The 23,222-nt window shown below is 42.2% G+C and overlaps 1 protein-coding gene across 6 annotated transcripts in view; it reads right to left on the minus strand.

Moving 5' to 3' along the window:
- Arpp21 (cAMP regulated phosphoprotein 21) overlaps window positions 1-13,470 on the minus strand; it is a 167,132-nt gene extending 153,662 nt beyond the window's left edge. For 2 of the 6 annotated variants that reach the window (XM_029481247.2, XM_085828093.1), the window contains exon 1: window positions 13,220-13,470. The gene's annotated coding sequence lies outside the window, so the exon portion shown is untranslated. Of the gene's footprint in view, window positions 1-8,439; window positions 8,674-9,830; window positions 9,899-10,577; window positions 11,733-11,787; window positions 12,042-13,219 lie in introns of those variants that run through there. The other 4 variants (XM_029481248.2, XM_029481249.2, XM_029481251.2 and 1 more) reach the window with 4 other exon arrangements.
- Window positions 13,471-23,222: the final 9,752 nt, after the last annotated feature.

Below are 23,222 nucleotides of genomic sequence, written 5' to 3' on the forward strand. Positions count from 1 at the left end.
AAAAGAGACCTTAGGAATCATGGATTGCTTTATAGGTACCCCCTTAAATAGTTTTCTCCTCCCCCCACCCAGTGTAATATTGTGGGATAAGGTACTTGGCCATGAACTAGGCTGGGGCAATGAACCCAGATTCCTGTTCCCATGAGGACATCCTGAGACTCATATTGGTGTGCTTGGTTTCAGCATCCTCGGTCATTACCTTCCATTGATCCCATGAGCCTGGAGTCAATAAAGCTTCACCTTAAAGTCCTACTCAGATAATTATTTCACAAGGTGCGCTTTTGCTTGCAAGTTTTCTACCAATGGGAAGAATTGCATTTAAATAAAAGAAGGGGGTCTGGGGGTAGCTGGGCCAATGGATCAGCTGGTAACTTGCTATGTAAGCATTAGACCCTTCATGAGATATTTAGAGATAAGTCTGAGGTCCTCAGATGCCAATAAAAAGCTGTGCTTGCTGGCGTGGACCTGGAACCACATTGCTTGATTAGATGGACTGGGAGGCTTGAATAGCTGGATGGTGAGCCAGTGTTGAGTGTTGTTGAATCTTGGAGTGCCAGGCAGAGAGAGAGAGAGAGAGAGAGAGAGAGAGAGAGAGAGAGAGAGAGAGAGAGAGAAAGAGAGAGAGAGAGAGAGGGAGGGAGAGAGAGAGAGACCCTGTCTCAAAAAATAAGATATCCTAATGTCAGTCTCTGCTTCACCACACACATGTGCGAACACATGCAGGAAAGAAGGAATGTCCAACATACACATTATGTTACAAAATACAATGTAATTATCTGATGCAATCGCTGTGCTTGGCAGGTAACCTGCAGGTTAGACCACTCCCTACCCTAGGAACTAAGGGTTCCCTACAGAACTGTATCTAATTCCACTTGTTTTTAACCTCAGACAGCAAGCTCACATATCTATCTGTCTGTCTGTCTGTCTGTCTGTCTGTCTGTCTGTCTGTCTGCGTGTGTGTGTGTGTGTGTGTGTGTGTGTGTGTGAATTACATGAAAATCTACGTGGTCATTTATGCCTGTCATCTATGTATCTATGTGACCATCTATCTATCACACGTGTATCTATCTGCCATCTACGTATTTATCTATCTTAAAATCACCCTTACAGCTGAGAGTAAGTCAGTCATCAGTGGCCCGGGGGGAGGATTACGTCCCATCCCTTGGCATTTAAGCCAGGTTTACTCTATCATCTTCTTAAGAGACAGGGAGATACCAACTTCCATAGTTTAGGAAAAGTGGTCTTGCCTGAGGAAGCCCTGGTGGGCTAGAGCTCTCTGTTCTCTACCTCTGAGCCTGCCTTCCTACCTGGTTACCCACTTGCTTAGTCCTTGGATTGACCCCCCTCCCCCCTCAAGTCAGATGTAATCCCTTCATAAGCACAGATCCGGGAAAGGCCAGATGTCTCCAGCACCTTGAGCCAAGAATTCAAAACCGAGTGCTGGCTTTTGCCTCACTTTGCTGACCGAGTATTAACTGTAACTTCCTCCATGCAGGTAATCATTGGGTTGATGCAGGCTGGCAAGGAAGGGGCCCTGTGCTTGCCTCAGAATTGCTACCTGCTTCCTGAAATAGGGAAAGAAACTTGTTTGAAATGGTAAAAGGAAAGTCTCAAGTGTGGTTACAGTGTTATATTTAAGGGTATCTGTTTTATCTTCTTCAGAAAGACAGCTGTCACATGTGTGGGAACTGAAAGTCCAGGAAGGAAATACAATTAAAACTTCATGTAGGAACTCTGCACATGAGTCCTAATCAATACTAACAAAGGTCAAATTTTAATTCAGTAAACTTAGATTAAATAAGGCTGGGTGTGGTGGCACACGCCTTTAATCCCAGCACTTGGGAGGCAGAGGCAGGCGAGTTTCTGAGTTCGAAGCCAGCCTGGTCTACAGAGTGAATTCCAGGACAGCCAAGGCTACACAGAGAAACCCTGTCTTGACACCCCCCCCCCCAAAAAAAAAAAACAAACCAAAACCAAAACCAAAAACCAACCAAAAAAAAAAAAAAAAACCAAAAACTAATCACAAATAATCACTATACTAGTCTGAAGCTGCTGAAGGAGGGGGTGAACTTTTGGGGTAAGTGTGTTTTGTTGATTTTCACACACACACACACACACACACACACACACACACACGTTTTTGTACGCAACTACCTAGCCATGTAATTCTTTTATTTGTTTGCCAGCAAATCTTGTAAAAGGTAAGGTTTGTGAGCATGCCCCCAGGCCTTTGAAAATGTTCATTGGCTGAAACTGATGGTGTTATTTCCCCAGGAAAAAAAAAAAGTAAGATATTCAAATTACAATAGAAAGCACAATGCAATTATCACATGCATTTACTGCTCCGTGCAGCCCACATTCTTCTATACTGAGGACCTCTTGTGGTTCTCTGTTTCCTGCTAGGGGAAGTAAGTGGGAACCCTTATCATGACAGCAGATCCAGTCCTCCTCAGCCTGTTACTCCTCAGAAGCCAGGGTGCTGACTCACTGAACAAAATTATCCGCAGACACTTCAGGATCAGAGGCCAGCTCCACTGTTCTGCCCAAAGAACTCTGAGAGGCAGGAAGCTGGAGTCTGGGAGAATAGCAGCAGCTTCTTGGAAACCCCCAAACTCTATGCTTGCTCTTTGTCCTAGGTTAGAAAAAGAAATTCATTTTTAATCTCCTATGCTGTCTGAACTCTTGTTGAGTGGCTCCCCCTACCTGGCTCCTGAAAAGTTATTCCTTCATTGAGCTATTCTGACCATCACCTGTTCAAAGATTTGAAAACTGGGCTGTCTGTTTTAGATGGTAGAAATGAGACAAATGTAGTGACCTGAACCAATAATAGGTTTGGAGAACTCTTAGGCAGGCAGACATCCCTTTCCTTAGGAACTGATGGAAGAAAGGGCCTTAGGAAGCACTGTGCTCTTTTTCCAACCAGCACCCTTGAGATTTAGTCACTACCTTGGTCGTTGATAAGTCCCAGACATAAAGAATTAAGCTGCTCATTGATTTTAAATACCAAAGCTGCCATTTATATTTGGCAGGTGGGCATAGTGGCATGTTTACAATCTCAGCATCTGGAAGTCATGAGAATCATGAATTCTAGGCTAGCCTGTGATACATACCAAGACTCAGCCCGAAAAATAAAAATAAAAAAATAAAAAGTATTTGTTGTTAATTTAAGACAATTATTAATTAAGGTATTGAACCCTAGCTTTTTTTTGGAAAGCTTTGGGATTTTTTTGTTTGTTTTTGTTTTTGTTTGTTTGTTTGTTTGTTTGTTTTTCCTAAAGGGAAGTTGTGTTAGATTGAGAGCACTGGTTGCTCTACTAGAGGTCCTGGGTAGGCTTCCAATTCCCTGTACCCAAATCGAAGCTCACAGTTTCGGGTGATGTACCACACCTTCTTCTGACCGCTGCAGGCACCAGGCATGCAGGTCCTACAGAGACATACTTACAGGCAAATCAAGCATACACATAATTAAAATTAAAATTAAATAACTAAGAGAATGGTGTTTTATTTATGGAATGAGGTAAATCTGTGTCTAACCCTTCTATATAAAAGGATGAAGGCTTCATTTTAGTGGATCACACTCCATGACAGGGACTTTTCATGCTGGAAGGTCAATTCCCACTTTCTAAATGGAGATCATAAGAAGTAAGTAGTTGGGCTGGTGAGATGGCTCAGTGGGTAAGAGCACCCGACTGCTCTTCCGAAGGTCTGGAGTTCAAATCCCAGCAACCACATGGTGGCTCACAACCATCTGTAACAAGATCTGACTCCTTCTTCTGGAGTGTCTGAAGACAGCAACAGTGTACTTACATATAATAAATAAATTTTAAAAAAAAGAAGTGAGTAGTTAGCTAAGTGACTAGTCATATACCTAGCAGAGTATTAAGATCAGGGGACTACTGCACAGGTTCACTGAGCTATGGTCCCACGGTGAGTTACTTACTGTGGGGAAGAGGCCAGACATCTAGATCAAATACCCACTCAGATGAGCAGCTCTGTACTTCTGGAGGTCAGAAGGTGGAGAACTGAAGTTTGCTGGTGCAAAAGGCAGGCTTGATTTCACAGAACCTTTCAGCCCGATGCAAATGATGGTCACAGAATCTGAGAGAGGCCACAGACACTTCCTGGCAAGAACAGTCCTTCCTCTCCACTAACTGTTTCTTGCTCTTGTCACATGAGGTCCTACCCTCCCTGGGTACACATCCTCTCCTCTGGTTCTAATCCTACTTTCAATCCCAAACTCTGCTTAAAGTCAAAATATTTTTGCTTCTAACTCCCTGCCTCACATTTGACCACACAGATATAAAAATCATTTGTGGGAGGATAATTATACAAGTGCTCTGGAAGATATATAATTTGTTTAGAATTGCTTAAATTCATCTTCTTAGTATTGTGTGAGTGTGTGTGTGTGTGTGAGTGTGTGTGTGTGCAAGTGGCCTTCAGAAGCTACCTTGCAGGAGTCACTTCTCTCACTCCACACGCGGGTCCCAGGGACTAAACTCAGGTTGTCCATCTTGGAGGCAGAGACCCTCACTGGCTGACTCATCTCACTAAGCCTAAACACATGAACTGGCACATTATTTCTGCACTCCAACGTCCTGACGCTGAAGAGAGTTCCTGACGGGAAGTTATTTATAGACCCTGGAGACAGCAGCAACCGTGAGACTAAACATACAGTTCCTCAGAGCACACATGACATGCTGGGGCAAGCGTGATTTTTACAGCACGCTTCGGAAGCTCGATCAAGACCGCTTTGCTGGGTGTTTCCAGAACATTCTTAACGAATATTTGAAAACCAGGATTGGAAAAAAAAATCCCAAAACAACAACAACAACAACAGATTAGATCAACTCTTTGCTGTGGAGATTCTGGCTTCCAAAAATACTGCTGACTGCAGCACAGGTAAATAAATGTATAATAGATAAAATACAAACACACGAAGCAACACAATGTGCAGGCGTTGGCTCGGCCATTCCCTCACAGAACTCTCACGATTCATTTGGGGAGAATTCAACACCAGTTTTGACTTTGTACCATACTGGCTTAAAGAGTCATGCTCTGATGATAAACTGCATAGATTTATTTTCAAATAATAAATGTGCACCATTGCCCAGCTACAGTCATTGTTTAACATTCAGTTGACCATCTGTTTTAGAGAGGTGGTATGTAGCTAACGTCAATGCTGTGAAGGTTTTGATTCTATTGTGGACTTGGATCTGCTTGTAGTTGTTTTCTTCTCAGCTGATGATGTCATGACATCATCACAGCAGAACTGGAATTCCTACTGAAATTACACTTCACGACAAACAAGACACGAGCCAAGAACGCCACTCAGTGTGTTTTCCCACAAATAAGTGTTATAATGCCCTGTGAGAATTTTGTCTGTGCTTTTAGAGACATGGGAATCATCTGACAGTATTTAATTTTCCAGTTGTGCTCATTATATACAAATAAAAAAATTAAAGGATCAAGACTAACCTTTGGGTGCCAATGAGTTAACCTGTTCCTTCTTTAAATTCAGTGGTCTATATCTAGATTTTTCTAGAGTTTTCTAAGTTGCTGTAACATTGAGGAACTCTTCTGAAGGCACATTGAAATGCTGAGTGTGTGGATGGTTTCTGGACCACCTAATGTACTATTGAAAAGATAATTTATTTAAACTGGGAGAAAGAAAATCTTTTATAAATTAATGTTCCACGTTGTACTTTAAAGACACGGGAATATTTTAGCCTGCATATGTTGATCCCTACCACAGTGTTCTAAATTCCTCTTAAATTTATTTACGTTTTGTTTATGAGTGTTTGCCCGTATGTATGCATGTGCACCATGGCTGTCATTGGATGGTTGTGAGCCACCAGGTGGCTACTGGGAACAGATCTCAGATTCTCTGCAAGAACAGCAAGTGCTCTTAGCCAGTGAGCCATCTCTCCAGCCCCTCCCTTATGGTGATTCTTTATGCCAAATAAATCAAAATGCCAGGATGAATGAATTTATTTTCCATTTCATTGGAAGATCTTATATGCTGGGTTGTTCTAGGGTGAGTGAGGGTTGTTACCTAGGCAATATGAAGGGACTTTGCTAGGTAACAGAAATCCACCTTCCTTGTTTGTTCTATGATTTCTGCGTCTATCTCCTGTATTTTGTGTATAATAAACAAGCAACCAGTGACCTGGAAGAAAAGAATGCAGATTATTAGAAATTCCAGCACTAACTTGGATGGAGGGGGCACTGAGGAAGAAATCAATCCAGACTCATTTAGGTAGATAAGATGTGTGACTCAATCTCTAGGAAATAGCTATAAAGAGAGGATTTGATTATGTGTTTCTGAATCAAAATGTAGTCCGCGATGTCAAGTAAACCTCTGGCTTCCAAAAATACTGCTGACTGCAGCACAGGTAAATAAATGTATAATAGATAAAATACAAACACACGAAGCAACACAATGTGCAGGCGTTGGCAAGTGCTCTTAGCCAGTGAGCCATCTCTCCAGCCCCTCCCTTACAAAAATTGCCAAAATTTTGAAAATTAAAATGATGTCACTGTTGTCTTCTTCAAAGTCTTGACTCCTCTTTTAAAGTAGAACTAAATTTTGCATGCCGTTCCTGTTAACTTTAAACTAATGTCACATAAGGGGCTATTGCTTTTTAACATTAGCACAACTGTACTACTTTGCATATCATCCCAATTATTTTTAATTTAAAAATTGCATGTATCATCTTGAAGTCGTGTGAAAGTTGAGAATGTGCTAGAAGGCCTGTTTATAAAAGAGACAATTTGTGTTGCACCTTACCTGGAGAAAAAAAATGAATCATTATCTGTTGTTAAGTAAAAGGAGTGATGGTAATATTTTAAAATGTGATATGAACTTATGTCTGGGGAATAATTATAAATATATGCCTTGAATGAGACTTCTAGAGTAAGAGATCACCATTTCAGTAAGTTGCAACAGCCATTTGGTCTCTCATTTTGATTATACGGAACATAAACACCTTGTCATATTGTCATATGCATTAAGTTGTGGTTACATACACTGCTAGGAGAGATTCTCATAGGAAAAATTCATAGATGGAACTTAAAGCACCAATATTGTGACCACTGTTAGTGGTTAACATTCTTCCCACCGGCTGGCAGTGCTGGGATCTAGGCTGGCAGCTAGAGAAGAAGGAGGAGGAGGAGGAGGTTAGGAGGAGGGGGAAGAGGAGGAGGGGGAAGAGGAGGAGGGGGAAGAGGAGGAGGGGGAAGAGGAGGAGAAGGAGGAAGAAGAAGAAGAAGAAGAAGAAGAAGAAGAAGAAGAAGAAGAAGAAGAAGGAGAAGGAGAAGGAGAAGGAGAAGGAGAAGGAGAAGGAGAAGGAGAAGGAGAAGGAGAAGGAGAAGGAGAAGGAGAAGGAGAAGGAGAAGGAGAAGGAGAAAAAGGAGGAGGAAGAGGAGGTGGAGGAGGAGGAAGAGGAGGAGGAGGAGCAGCAGCAGCAGCAGCAGCAGCAGCTTAGCATGAAGCTAAGGACCCAGTCTGAATGCAGAAAGCCAGTAAACACCATATAGTCAAGCCAACACATTTTTGTCCCCCACCAACTCTTCAATTGTTCTGTGCAATTACTTCAACTCACTTTTTGCCTTGTTTCCGTTTTCTTTTTTTTTTTTTTTTTTTTTAAATCACACACATACGCCCCAGCAACGACGCACTCAAGATGCTGTGAAGGCATTTGATTTACTAGGAAAACATCTCTAGACATAAGGGGATTGGGAGAAGAACGTAGCATAACCATCTTGTCAACACTAAAAACTGTTGCATTGGCTTGACACTTAGGGAATTTACTCTTTATCAATCTTAGTTAGTCCACGGTGATTTATATAACATCTCACTTCATATTGGATCTTTACAGACATGAGATGTCTGTGATGTAATTAAGCATAATCAAAACTTCAATATCTGTGGTCAACAGTAATTCAACACGATCCAAATTAATCTAAGACCAGACCAAGCACTGAAAAAAAATGAGTTTTAAGAACTTAAAAGATAAAAACATAAAAATATCTTAAAAGAAACTCAGAACATAGGAACAAAAATACAAATATGTTCAGCCATATACAGTCTAGACTGCATTGCCTCTCTCTATTTTTCTGCATTCCACAATCTTTAAGCATAGGCATATAATAGTCTTTAAGATATGGTTTTCATATTTGATATGAAGTGGTAGAGTGAACAATATTAAAAAGCAAAAACCACAGACACATGGACTCTCTGGATTAAGCATTTCTTAAGATACAAAGATCCTTTGTCTTAAGGGAAGAAGTGGATATTTTTATAAATACAACATCATTGAAAGTATGCTGGAGACCTCCTGGGTAACCCGCTGTCTTGTTGCGGAAGCCAAGTCCCTTCTGTGACCAGGAGAGTCACAGCTTCCTAAATATAAGACCCAGGTAAATGATGCCAGTACTTACCCCCGACGAAATGGCTTTCCATGTCTGCTACAGTTTTAGGTGCCCCATTCTTACCTAATCTTATCAGAGACCAGATTCAAATGACAACCGGCAAACAAATAGTGAAATTTCAGTGTCCAGCCCTCTGGACTTCAAACTATCTCCTCATTCTAAAAGAATTCTCCATCATATCCATGCCTGGCTCCTGGCTACTTTCTATCTTCAGAGGCTGACTCACTCCAAGCTTATCATTATCTCGTCCAAAGACCAAAAAAAAAAAAAAAAAGCACTTCAGACGTGAATGCCCTCAGACTTGAGAAGCTAGAGCAAGGCAGAGCCATAAGGGAAATATTAACAGTATTAACAGCCAATGTGGCTGGCTTCCCCCTCTAGAAACACCATGTTGGAAGACAAATGGACAAAAACAACAATAGATCTTGCAGTATCTCCATGCAAACATTGTTCTTAGGTGTTTACTTCATTTTAAAGTTGGTCACTTTCCAGATCGACTTTTTGAGTTCTCAGAGAGGCAATGATACAAAATGATATGACTTAGCTTCCCGTTTCATATAAGCTGCTCATATTCTCTTATGCTTATTAATTTTGAAACTACTTAAGTGTTTGGTCTAATGAGCTTCACCGTGGGGGTTGGGGGAGTGGCCTGATGCTTGTATGCTGTTAATATGAAAATGAGCAAGATACCTTTCTGATTGAACATTCCCACCTTGTACCTGAAGATTGGTGTTCCATGAAGGTGCCAACAATGTAGACATATGGCTTCCTGTATCTTACATGCCATTACGTGAAGATATTTGGCCCCCAAGGATAACATTCTAGAGGTAATCAATGCTACCTCAGAGCCATTTAAAAATATGCATTCTTTAGAAAGATAAATGAGGGACATTTCACTCAAAGTTAAAGGGAGAAAAGAACACAACCTATCCCACCAAGTCCATCTAAAACCTCCAGCTTCTCTTAGTTGTCACTGCTCTGGAGCAAAGTTTCAAGTTTATGACAGAAAAATCAACCCAAAATTTCCACAGCAGAAATTCAGATTATCACCATATCTGAAGCTGGTGGTAGTTCTTTGAATCTCAGAATGTTTCATAAGGTCCAACCCATCTGCCACAGCAGAACAATGATTCAGGAATTTGAAATTAAATCTGCATTCATTACCCAACATTCTCACAGCCTATATTAAAAATAGTAGACACACAGGAAGTCCCCAGTTAGCATCTCCTCTAAGTTTTAAGAAACTCAAATTATTGAGTCTTCTTTCTAAGAACCAGCAAAGACGCTGAAGGAGCATCTAACCAGCTATTCAGAGAGAATTCTCTCATCCAAACCAATTGATTTCCATTGATAAGCTATAAGGACCCGAATCAAAAGACCACCTCTGCAGCCTGCTTTACCTTTCCACTCCCCTCTGCTCTGCAGTCTCCACAGCAGCACAGAGCTCTGTCTGTTCTTGTGCTCCTTTCATTGCAGAGTGAGATGCCCACTCCTTCATTAAACAGCATTAAAAAACAGACTGCAAAGAACTCCTCAGTGCAGCATGCTCTAACAGGGTGATTGCTACAGTTCTCAAGTAACCACACTCAACTGGGATCTATGACAAGCATTCACTGAGAGATTGGCAATGTGCAAATCTAATAAAACACACACACACACACACACACACACACACACACACACTTGTCTGGGTCTGAACTGAATTATCAGCAAAAAGAAATCACCATGTAGTGAATGAAATTAAGTCACCAAGAAACCTAATGGTATTCCCCGGAGGAGCTGTTTAAGTTTCTTTAAATATGCCTCATCCAAAGTACTGTTAAATAAGCACTCACCGAGAGGAATAGTTACTTTGCCATTCGGACGACATAAATCATACCCAGAAAGGAGAAACTAAGACATGAATAATACGATGGTCTAAAGCAATGCCTTTAAATTTACACTGAAACCAAATCATATTAGCACAGACAAGCACAGCAAGAGATGATCTTTCCCCAATCTTTTAGAATGGGAGCATGTATCACTTTAAAAAGACATCTAAATTTATTCTCTAGAAATATAAACATAGCCTGCCAGTCAAAGCGATTAGAAAGCAAAAGAAGATGAGGACAAAGGACACTGAGAATCAGACATAAGCAGGTACATACCTTGAAGAGCTACATAACCCCGAAGACAGGGTCTCTCATGTTAAGATCACTCTGCTATTTGAAGGAAGCATAACCAGCCCCTGTGCCTTCCAAATGACTGTCTTTCATGAAAATGACATTAGCTGAAATGCCACTCAGACACCAAGCCCTAGAGTAACATAGTCCTGAAAGAGAGGGTCTACTCAGGCTGAAGAGCATATCAAAGGCTCTCTGATTTTCACAGAATTACAAAAAAAGAAACAAGAAGTGCCTTCCTGCCTGCCCTGTCTACTTTGCTGCTTACTTAAAGCAGTAAACTGCAGAGTTGGATTCCAAGGCAGATGAGGAAGGGGTGGGCACAGTTTAGATTCATTCTGCATTGGAGCAAATCTTGAAAAAAAAATACAGATTCATTTCCATTTTAGAGACTGTCATTCTAGCTTGCAGAAGCTGCATCCTTTGAGAAGGCAGAGAGCGAAATGATGGTCTCCATCTGCAACACGTTCTTAGGGGGACCATTTCTAGCAACCTCACCTTATACCTCCCATCCCGCCATGACTTTACCTTCCTCGTTGCTTTTTTTTTTTTTTAATGACTTATGCTCCAGTCTTAGTCTGTGTCTGTAAAAGTTGATCAAGCTTTGAATTTAATACATCCGTGACATCAATGCTAAGCCATGTAATTTCTCTTCCGAAGAAACTTTTTAAAACACTTGCCTGATACAGATCCAATCCTACTATCACATTTATCACCCGAGACAGCTAACATTACACCAGAGGCTGTCATGGAAATGACTTCAAGATTTTAAAAAAATAAAGCAAAAATATTATCCTCCTCTTCCTCCCTTCTCCGACCTCTTGGGACCCAGGACCTCTGTGGGAACTGAGGAAAGTGACAAGTTTTCAACTGAAACAAGAAATTGTCCAAACTTGGCACCATAAAACCCATATAAAATTACTGGAAACTTCTGTTTCAGAGAGCATCCTTCGTCCCTTTCAATTCCCTTCCCAGATTTCAATTTCTGCCTGCTTTGAGGGAAAGAGAGTCCACCCATGCCTTCAGCGGAGACATAGAAACGAGATAAACAACACAGAAACGACAAACAGGTCAAAGGGAAAGCACAGATAGATGGTAGAAAGAAAAAAAGGGGAGGGGGCGGCAGAAGCAGAAAGCCCCAACAGCCAGACACAAAAGGCTTGTGATGCTCACGTCGGAAGACTTGGCTCTTTACCTGAAGGAACAGTGGAGTGACCCAGCTTCCCGGGTGCCTTGACTGACTGGATTTCGTTTGGGGTTTTTGTGAGTAATTATTGTTTCTCAGTGAATGCTTTGGTTGGGTCAGTTTGGTTTGTGGCTTGCCTTTGTTGTTTGGTCGATTTATTTTAACTGCTAGCAAAAGGAGCCCTCGGCTTGGAGGCAGGGGTCCTCGTGCTGCCAAGGCACAGCGCTGTTGGGGAACGCGTGTCTGCGGCTGTTGGACTGTCGCCGCTCCGGACGCTTGGAGGTCGTCGCTGCTAGAGAGTCTGTATGTCACCACAGGCTGCTGAGCTCCTGTCTGTCTATTTGCCTGTCTGTCAGTCTGTCTGCTTCAGGAAAGGGATTGGGGGTGGTGTCCAGGCTTTGCTCTGCTCCTCTCTCTCGGGAGTAGCCACCGTCTCCTGCAGCCAGTCCTTGCGCTGATCTGTCCGCCCCTCTGCGACCTGCGGTCCCACCAGCAATGCGGGAACCAGGTGACTGTCGTTGGAGCCTGCAGCGTCTCTGCTACTTTGCTACTTTGCGCTCCGGCCACTTCCCCAGGTCGGGTGGGAGGAGGTGACTGCAGGGAGCGAGTGCGCGGGGCTGACTGTCCCTGTCCCTCCCTCTCCCTGCCCGCTGAGTGCTCCCTCTTCTCTCTCTTCTCTCTCTTCTCTCTCTTCTCTCTCTTCTCTCTCTCCTCTTCTCCTCTCCTCCTCTCCTCCTCTTCTCTCTCTTCTCTCTCTCTCTCTCTCTCTCTCTCTCTCTCTCTCTCTCCCTCTCTCCCTCTCTCTTCCTCTCTCTCTCTCTCTCTCTCTCTCTCTCTCTCTCTCTCTCTCTCTCTCTCTCTCTCTCTCTCTCTCTCCCTCCCTCCCTCGCAGGATTTCGATCTCTCTGGCTGAGTACGTCCACCTGAGGGTCCCTCTCGCAGTCCCGCCGGAGTCAGCCAGCCTCAGTGGTGCCCCCTGACCGCCCCGCCCGGCCATGCCCTCCCACAGGGCTGGCTAGGCTCCCAGGCAGCGCCCAGCTCCTCCCCCGCCAGCCGAAGACGCGTCCAGCCGGGCGGGCACCAAGAGCACCGAAAGCATTCCACATGCCCGCCCCCTTCCCCCCAATAGCTCCTGCCCAAGACCCATGCTGGCGACCCCTCTGCGGAGGGAGATGGCCCTGAGGGGACGCTCGGTGATGCCCGGTCTCTGGGCCACCACGCAAAGCCGAAGCTTGAGCGCAGCCCGCACCTGCTCTGTGCGCCAGGCGCTGCCATACCCACTGCTCTCACCACCCCTGGGCTGGAGACAAAGCGCATGAGCCACACGCGCGGCAGCGCCGAGCATCATTAATCAGAGGAAACTGGCGCGCTGCCCCGGCCCCGCCACCCTGCCTCTCCCTCCCAGCCACCAGGCGCGCCCCGGAGCCCAGCCCTTACCTACCTCCCTGGGGTACCACCTCGAGTCCTAGGGATGTTTGGCCAGAGCTTCTGGGGTTCTGGTACTCCGCGCTCACTCTCCGAGGCCAAGTGCAGAAAACAGCCCAGGGCAGCAACACCTCACCCCACCCAAGAAATGATTCTCAGCTTTGAGCTCTCAGATGCCCAGGCTTTAGAGCTGAGAGAGACTACAAGTCCTGCTGCTCAGCGAGGCTGGTCCTCTGGATGCAAGACCGCCCAGATCACTGCTGCCTGCCCCTCTGGGCGCTGATGCGCTGACTGAGAGAAACCAAGCACTGCAGAGCCCAGAGGGGTAGGGCTGGGGCAGGGAGCAGAGTTGACACCTGAAGAAATAAAAGCTCTGATTTACCCATTTGTTTTGGAGATGAGTACTATTTTTATTATGTGCAATTCATTTTTTTTTTCATAATCTAAGGGCACACTACCAAGAGGAGAAAAAAGTACAGTGAAGAGTGAATAAATTTCCGGAATACCGCCCACCCGCTAGCGACTATACATCCTACTTTCCGACAGCATAGGTCACCAGCCAAGATAGCCCATTCTAGCTTCCTACCCCCAGTTGAGAGCAAGGCATTGGATTCTGGCCTTCTTGACTGGCTTGTTATTAATGGGTAGCAAAATTATAGTCGTGCACTTCTGTGTGCAACTGCCAAAGCCCATTTTAACAATATCCAATACCGGAGCTTCTGAGATGCAGACAGTGAGTTAAGTGTGGATCTGCTGCAATGCACAATATATTGACAACAAAAGCTTAGCAGTTGGTGACTAGTAACCTCATGAACAAACAACAAATATATAACTACCATAAACTATGCCACGAAAATCTTATTTATTTATTTATTTATTTATTTATTGACTTCTATTTAGGTACACCTACCTTTAATGGTAGTCGTTAAAAAAAATGAAAAAAAAATACTAGGCTTATAAGGCACATGGCTTCCGTGGTGTTCTAAAAGAGTGATTTGCACAGAATCTTTATGGTCATGCTGCCGTGTGTGTGTGTGTGTGTGTGTGTGTGTGCGTGTGTGCGTGTGTGTGTGTTCACTCAGGCATGTGTACACTGCAGGGAGTAGGAGGTTGGATTGGTCTTTGCTGCACAGATCATTATTCTCTAGCTGTTAGTGTCTCCCTCTGGGTTTCCACTTCTGCAGGGCAGGACAAATCCACAGCAGAAAGTTTCAGGCAAAAGGATCCTCCAGCTTCCAGGACCCACAGGCACTTTGGTTTTAGTTCCGTCTTTCCTGCTAACTCCTCTCAAAACGTATTGGTAAGTGTTTTCCAGCCACTTCGAATGCCACAGGAAAAAAAAATCAAAATGTTTCTAATCATATCCTAATCATATCTAATCCTAAGAACCAAACACTAAATTTCTTCTTCGGAAAGTGTGCTAAGTTGTGTATGTGGTCAGTGTAGGTATCTTCCCATACACATATACCCAGACAACTCCACACAGAATCCAGTTCTGTAAACCAAAACAGAAATTGCAGCTTTTGAAAAGGAGAGGGGAATTCTGTGAGAAATCCTGGTTTTAAAAAACAAAACAAAACAAAACAAACAAAAAACTCTAGCACTTAGACTGAGGAAAAGTTTCTAAATCTTAACAATAATGGACAAACTGAATGATGATATTTAGAGCAACATCTCTTGTGATTTTTTTTTTAGCTCTGTTTGAAAATAAGAAGTACACTTGGATTTAAAATATTAAAACTCAATTGTATTTTTTGTCTTTTCTCCATATATCCATGGAGCCAACAAATCAGTGACCTAAGAAGGCTCAAGTTTATTTGAGGCCAAGTTACTAATCAGTATTCAGCTATCCAATTTAAAAAAAAAAAAGTGTCTTGGTGTGGGACTGAAATATCCTCTTGGGGCTACTAGGCAGGTAGTGAGCAATGTTCTTATTGTAGGTGTTTGGAAGGTGCGCACATTTCCTTAAGTGACTTGAAGTGGTTCTTACCGGTTATGGCCCAGACCTTTCATTGTGTAAAATGAGATCTTCCATGTCGGACCTCTGAGTGATAAAGTCACAGTGGCAGTGATATCCTCACTTTAAAGCTGCCATGGAGGAGTGGCAAAGCAGGAGGTGTTCTTACTTGGGTGTGAGGGCCCTTGAGTGTTTGCTGGCACTGTGTTTGCAATGAAGGCGTGAGCCTGTAACCAGGTAACCCCAGCTCAGGGAGCTGAGCTCACCTATACACTGGCAAACATCTGAGGCTGTTGGCAAGCTCCTTTAAACACATATTCCCTGGAGACACTAAATTAGTGCCCTTTAATGAAGCTCTCAAATTGGATTTTCAAAATAAGGCGAATTGCTAGAATAACCCAGCTACCTTTATGAGCACCTTTTCAGCTGAAGCGAGAAGTAGGATTTCCGTGCTGGTGAACTTGCAACATTTCTCAACAATTAGGTTGTGAGGAACTCCACTTAAGGGCAGACACCCCCTTCACAGTAAAGGCCCACATATTCCCTAGAGAGACTTCTCATCCGCCTCGTATCCAGCAATACTGGCTAGGGTCTATTAAATATCAGTCTTGGATTTGGGTTTCAAGCTTTAGAAATATATGTAAGAGAGAAAGGCAAGGAGAAAGATGTGGTGGGGGTGAGGGCGGTTTGATGGCAAGATTAACATTTCAACCAGAAAAGTCGAGAGAGCCCCATTCTTACTTTGTACTCAGCCAAAATAACTCCAAAAACACATTTCAGAACATCAACAAAGAATGTTACATCATGTATGCATCTGAGCGTGAAGAAATGTCACGATCAAAAACAAAGAGGACTTCGGAGACTAGAAACCAAATGTTCAGATGGCACAGATCCCTTGATTCCAACTCTGTCTCCTCTGCAGTAGGCTGTGTGCAATGTAAGAAAACAATCCCCGTGAGCAGGCAGACCACAAATGACCCCTGGCCTGCACTCCCATGAAGTGATGCTCGGTTGCCAAAGCAGATCAAGATGTTTCTTAAAAATAAATGTGTTTGCAGCTTTCCTGGAGCTTCCTTGGAATCAGAAGAGGGGCACTGGAGAGGCACAGAAGGCATCTGCTACATGGAGGTTTGGAAAACCGGTAAGGGAAAGATCTGAGCAACAGTAGACCAGGAAGGCTGCTGAATAAGTCATCTTGTTTCTTTTCAGCATTTCTTGGGTCAGATACATTGACACTCAAAGCATCTTGCTCCCCCACCTCCTCATGCTGGAAAGCAGAGCATGGTGTTTACCCATTTGCATCCTGAGAAGCCCCAGGCTCTTATGGGGTCACACATGGGGACAGAGGCAGGAGGACTTTCTTTCTGCAGTGCAAGGGTGGGATACCCTTATCATCTACTATTCTAGGACCACTTCAGTGGGTTCCACATGGAACCCACAAAAGGCATATTGCTTTCTAGTTTGCTTGTGGAGTATGCATTGTCACATGTGGTCTGGGCACACATGTACTTACAGTTCACATTCACATGTGTGTATATATGTATGAAGGCCAGAGATTGACATTGGGGTCTTCCTCTGCCAATCTCCACTTTTATTTATTAAAGTGGGGTACCTTGCTGGGACCAGAGCTCACTGGTATATGGGGTCTAACTGGCTAGCTTGGCCAGGGCCTTTGGGGCTCCAAGCTCATCTGGCTTTCCTGTGGGTTCTGGAGATCCGAACTGTGATCCTGAAGCCTGAAAAGTAAGCGCTTTCATCCAATGAACCATTTCCCCAGACAAAGGTGTTATTGATTTAAAAGAAAACAAACACACAGAAAACACTCGGCCTAAAAAATGAAAGTAGAGAAAAAGCACAAGCCTTAGGAGACCACATAAGAAAAGAGAGGTCGATATGGTATCCAGGAAACCCCAGGAAGGACACAAAACAGAGCCTAAGCTGTGCCACACTAGGTCTGTAGTCAGTCTCTTTTATAGCCTTTTCTGGGCACATAGATTCCCCAGGATGAACACTGGTCTCTTCCTCACACAGGAGCAGATGAGTGTCACGATCAGATATTTGGCTTCTTAGCCATGAGTAAAAGCAATTAATTAGGCATTATGGGGGATGGGGGTGGGTGGGGACTAGCTACAGCCCATTTCTAATTCAATGCAGAACATCTGAATTTGAAATTATTCTCCAAACCTGAAAGTGAGGTGTGTGTGTGTGTGTGTGTGTTTGTGTGTGTGTGTGTATGTGTGTGTGTGTGTATGTGTGTGTGTGTGTGTTTGTGTGTGTGTGTGTATGTGTGTGTGTGTATGTGTGTGTGTGTGTGTGTGTGTGTGTGTGTGTGTGTGAATGTGTGTATATCCGTACATACACTTGATACTTCAAAAAATACCTAAGTCTTACTAAAAAGATAATTGCCATCTCATATCCAATATCTCCAGAAGAACACCATTACAGAATTATCTGAATAAATGTACAATTTGTTCTCTAAAGCCATTCTTCAAAGAACGTCTTTTTTTTTTTCCTTTTCAGAATGAAATTTACATTTATGCAATGTAAAGAGGCATTTTGGGGAAAAGAAGAGGATTTCAAAATCAAAGGGAACAGAATAAAACCTTTCCCAGAATACAACCACCCAAGTTACCATGGCTTTTTGCTTAGCCAATCTCTATGCATAGGTATCTGTAAATCCGTGGATCTGTTTTGCAATAATGGATTATAGAATACGTGTTATTTTATAATCCACTCCCCTGTTCCCTGCTCGATTCTCTACTTTTAAATGAATCATGAGTTTCTCTCTGCGTCTTTGACTATACTGGTATGTTAATGACAATACAGTAGTTCATTAAACCTTTAAATGTACTTATGCTACAAGTAAAAGAATACATGAGTTTCTACTTGGGAGATTTTATTCTCTTGAAAGTAAATGAATTTTCCCTCCTGAGGTCTCCTGTAGCCTAGGCTCACCTCAAACATATCATGTAGCCGAGGATAGTCCTGGACTAATCCTCCTGCTTCCAGATCTCATGGGCTTGGATTATAGGTTTATGCCACCATGTCCTGTGTAAACCCTGCTGCTCATGAGGCCCAGAGCATATTCCAGAACTCTACCAACAGAGCTACATCACCAGCCCCAAGGGAAATCTTAAAACTTGAGCTCTTGGTCCAAAAAGTATCTGTATTTTATACTTGATACAATCCTAGATTAAAGTTCTTACACTAATTTCTGAATATCATTTTCTTTTATTATCAGGATTTACTAGAGAGTAGTTGGTTGTTCATTTATTGTTATATTGGTTTTATTGATTTAAGTATACTACAAAATATTAAAATTCACTTTTAAGTTAAGGGATGTTAAAGATATTTTTAAAATGTAGTGTATTTGTGTGTGTGCATATATGTTCATATTCCTGTACGTGTGTGTGTGTATGAATCACTTCCCTCCTTCTACCACACTGGGTCCTGTGACTGCACTCAGGTCCTCAGGCTTGGCAGCAAGCACCTTTACTTGCTGAGCCATCCCAGTAGGCCGAATTGTTTTAAATTAAGATAAAATCATTTTTATGTAGTGAACTAAAGCAATTCTCTGTGTTTGCTAATGGCCATTTTACTTCTCTTTGGTAGACAATTTTAAGTAAAACTGAACACGTTCAGACCCAGATGTTAGGATTTGATGGGCTGGAGATCTGCCCTCTTTCCCCCCACGAATAAAGCAGATCCCTAGGAAACACCCAAAGGGATCTAAAGTTGTCCTTTTTCCTTTGCTTATGACTGTAGCCATGCAGAGTCAAAGGCACTGATTTGACTCTGCTATGGCAACTCCTCAGCTTCTAGGTGGAAAGGAAGGTTCTGTGGGAGTAGGAGTGCCAGGCAATAGTCTGTCCTTACCTTCCCTGTGCTTTATAATCCAGGCTCACTCAGCTCCACCTTCCTGACATCTCTGCATGCATTTATTCCACCTTCTTGAAGTCTGATGAGGTCAGGATGAATGGACCATTCAATTACCATGGAATGGTTTGTATCACATTTTGACAAATGACACTTCTCTGAGGTGTGCTAGGTTCTTCTTTATCCCCCACAGTGATAAACATGAGGTTGGTTGTACAGAGAATGGAGACAAGGGATTATGAAAATTTCACAAACTCGATGTGTCTTTGAAGGACTCTACAGAACCAGCTTTGATGATGACCCAATGAGACACATAGGTTAATGAAGAGCTAATATCATGGCTTAACCCATTGAGAACTGGTGCTTGTTACAAAGTCCATCTAGATTGTCATGATTTATAAACTTCTGATCCTACAACATGAGACAGACAGTGGCATAAAAAGAGCCAGGCTTAGCATTCCCAAGGCCAGATTTGCTACAGAACCTGTCACCAAATTACTGTGAGACTCAAACAAGTCAGTTTTATCAAGGAACCCCATTACGTCTACCTTTACCTTTCATTATTACTTTTATTTTTATTTCTAAAATGCAGGGACGAGTCTACATTTTTATTGAATCAACCCCACGCTGTTCTGTTGCCACTTTATGGTAAGGCTCGGCACGCATCCAGGAGGAGCTCTTTACAGTGTATGGTAGCACTGCCCCAGCAATATAGTTACACTACTCTCATCTTTGTTTAAATTCTACAACTAGCCTAGAAATCTTCAGAAACTATCTCAAAGGATTTGACATCAGAACTGAGCAGAAGTTAGAGGGTGTTTGTGGAGAGATGGTGGCATTTGCTGTTGTCTCTCTAAATGTAAAATCCGAGCTAACCCCTCTTTTCACCTGCACTGAGGATTTTCAGGGTCCAGCAGTCCTCCGCACTGTTACTTTTGTCTATAATGTCTTTCATTCCTAGATGCAATTGTTCAACTTCTACCTATTTTTGCTAATGCTATCAGTTTTTTGATAGTAATTCTCCAAATAGCCCGGGTGTTAAATAAAACACTTTTACTATTTCATTAACGCCTATATTTTTATATTTCGTTTGAACGTTCTAGTGATTGTTCAGTTATTATTTTGACCACTTCAGGCGTAAACTTAGCTCATTAACTGTGAATGTTTTTGCCTGTTAGATACACTTAAGGATATGTATCTGGACTCATCTTAGCATGCATTTGCTGCAAACCAAAGTTGTTACCATTGTGGCTTTATTATGTAACTATTATATATCAAATATATACATTATTACATTATTATATATTATAATATTACATTATTATATATAAAATTGTATTTATAATATAATAGTAACATTATTATATATAATATAATTTTATTTATAATACAAGCCTTATTTTTATTATGGATATTCTACACTACAATTTGCATTATAAATCATTGTCATCCCATGAGAATTTAAGAAATATTTTTACCATTTGCATTTAATTTACAATGACCTGTTTTTAAAGGATGCCTCACATTTTACCACAGAGACTTAATTTTGCTTTATCTCAGTCAATGATTTTAGTTAATGGAGCTCTCCTCTAGCTTCTGCCATACAATGTCTTCCAATAGTTTGTGTGCTTTGGACTCAATGTATCTCCCTTTGTAGAGGCTCTGTGCAAACCTGTTAGTTAAGCCATATAACAATAAACCATTTGCACTTTTTCAAACGAGACTCTGCTGTTCCCTCTGTGCTGTGGCGTCGCTCACCCAGCCTTTGTGTGAACAGTACTAACATCTTCTGTCTTCTATTATTTCTAGAGGTTGTTAATCTTTCCTGTACAAATGTTGTGGGTTTTGGTTTCTTTATTACGAGTACACTTTGAGACAAAAAGTTAAATTGTGCTTTTTTTCTGCTATTTTTTCCACTTTTTAAATGGGATATTTTATTTATTTATATTTTAAATGTTACATGCTTTCCCGTTTTCCCCTATGTAAATCCCCATCCCACTCACCTCCCCCTGCTTCTATGAGGGTGCTCCCCCACCCACATGCACACTCCTGCCTCACTGCCCTAGCATTCTCCTATGCTGGGGCATCAAGCCTTCACAGGACCAAGGGCCTCCCCTCCCATCGAGGCATTTCAGCTACCCATGGCCTTTTGAAAGTTCATTTTGCCCATCATTAACATAGACAGAAAAGTTTTCTTGTGACCTGCCTGTGCTGCTATATACAACATTCGTTTCGCATCTTCTGTATTGTTACTAGTGTGTGTTCTGAATTGCAGTCGTGTTTCATTGAAGGTAGACAACTGTTGGTTTCTTACAAATACAACCCAGGGATTAATCTGATAGATCAGTCTTCATTTATACCACCAAGGCTGTCCTCCACTCTGTTACTCTCTTCCTGATTTAGTTCTGAAGAATTTCCCCTTGACTATTGCTTCTTTGATTTCTTTCCCGAGGCTTATATTAGATATAAACTGTAGGCTCTTGCTGCTCAAAACTGTCTCCCTTTCCTGTATGGGCTTCTTTATGGCTTTCTCATGTCTTACTTTGATCTTTCTTCCTTTTTCTTTCCAACCTGTGATCTTAACCATCTATTGCTTTACTATAATTTCATTTATACACATTTTAGAAGTTCCACTTTAGGATCTCTCTTTGTTCATCTTCCAATGTTCTAGTCCATGTTCCCAAATTACAACGGTCTATTCGTTCTTTTCCATGGACTGCCCAATGACCTGGTAAAACATATCTATGCCAACTTCCCATCTTTCTCTATTTTCCATGTAAATGTAATGCAAAAATAGTGAATCACCTTTATCTTAAAAATCTGAACTTAAGAGGCTGGAGAGATGGCTCAGTGGTTAGGAATATGTGTTGCTCTTTCAGAGGTCTTAACGTGGGTCGCCATCACTGGTGAAGCAGCACAGAACCACCTGTAACTTCAGCTCAAGGAAACCCAACACCCCTGACTTCTGCAGGCACCCGCAACCATGCCCACGAATCCACCTGCAAATACACTTACCTATGCACAATTGAAAAGGATAAAAATAATGCCTTTACAAAACCTGTGCTTGATAGGTTCTTCAAAATAACTTAAGGAATCAGTTTCATTTCGTATTTCGCACAGTTCTGTTTCCTAGTTATTTGCATACTAAGTTTTTAATCTTTATGTATCTCAGAATAATTCGTTTTCATTTGCATATTCACCCTATTAGAATATAGCTGTTTGTTTGTTTTCTTTTCCCTTGCAAACATAGCAAACAACTAATCTACCATTCTGCGTACTTTTAAATATCTCTCCTCATGTTGTCTGCCTCAGCTTCTTTTCCATTGGTGTGACAAAGCACCTGAACCAAAGCAACAGAAGGGAAATGGGCTTTATCTGGGCTTGTAGTTCCAGAAGCATGCAGGAAACCATGACAACAAACAGGAAAGGTATGGGGGTAGGATCAGGAAGCTGGTTGGTCACCTTGCTAGGTGCTCAGGAAGCCAAGTGAGCAGGTTGGTGAGTCGAAGCTATGAAGCCTTCAGTCCTGCCCCCAGTGACCCACATCACTGACAAGATTTGGACACGCACAGGTGTGTCGACCTCAGACAGAGGCAGGGAGTGATTCACAAAGAGCCATCTTCTGGTGGCCTCTGAGGCTCTGACTTCTCCACTCTTCCTTCTGAGCCTACATGGGACTCTTCCCTGCTACGGAGGAGGACTTGGGCGATTTCCTCAGTCTAATTTTCTTTTCAATCTATATTTCTTTTCTCATAATTACTAAGCCTCCAAGGATGCTCGTTCTAATTTCTTTGTGAGCTTGCCATTTCTATTAACTCAACTAGAAAAGATTCATCAGTGAGAACTGAGCATGCCATAGAAAAACTAACTAAATATTTATTTTAAAGTTTTGGTTATATTAATATATCTTATTCATTTTGAAAACTTTAATAACTTATCAACTCCAATTTGTGAGAATCATTTACTTTTAGGTCGGGAACATATTCACTGGAACATAGCTGATCTCCAGCAACACCCATAAAGGGATACTCCCTCAGAAGATGCCAACTGTCCTCAGCTTCTTTTGGTTCACAAAATACAGCATATAACTCTTTTTATAGATTGTCCTTAGCAAAGAATATTGCATGGCTGATTTATAGCAACAAGACAAAAATTTCATGTGAAATTATTTACACACATATATACC

This window comes from Mus caroli, unplaced genomic scaffold (genome assembly GCF_978045245.1).
Source record: "Mus caroli unplaced genomic scaffold, Mus_caroli_1 scaffold_11, whole genome shotgun sequence".
NCBI lineage: Eukaryota > Metazoa > Chordata > Mammalia > Rodentia > Muridae > Mus > Mus caroli.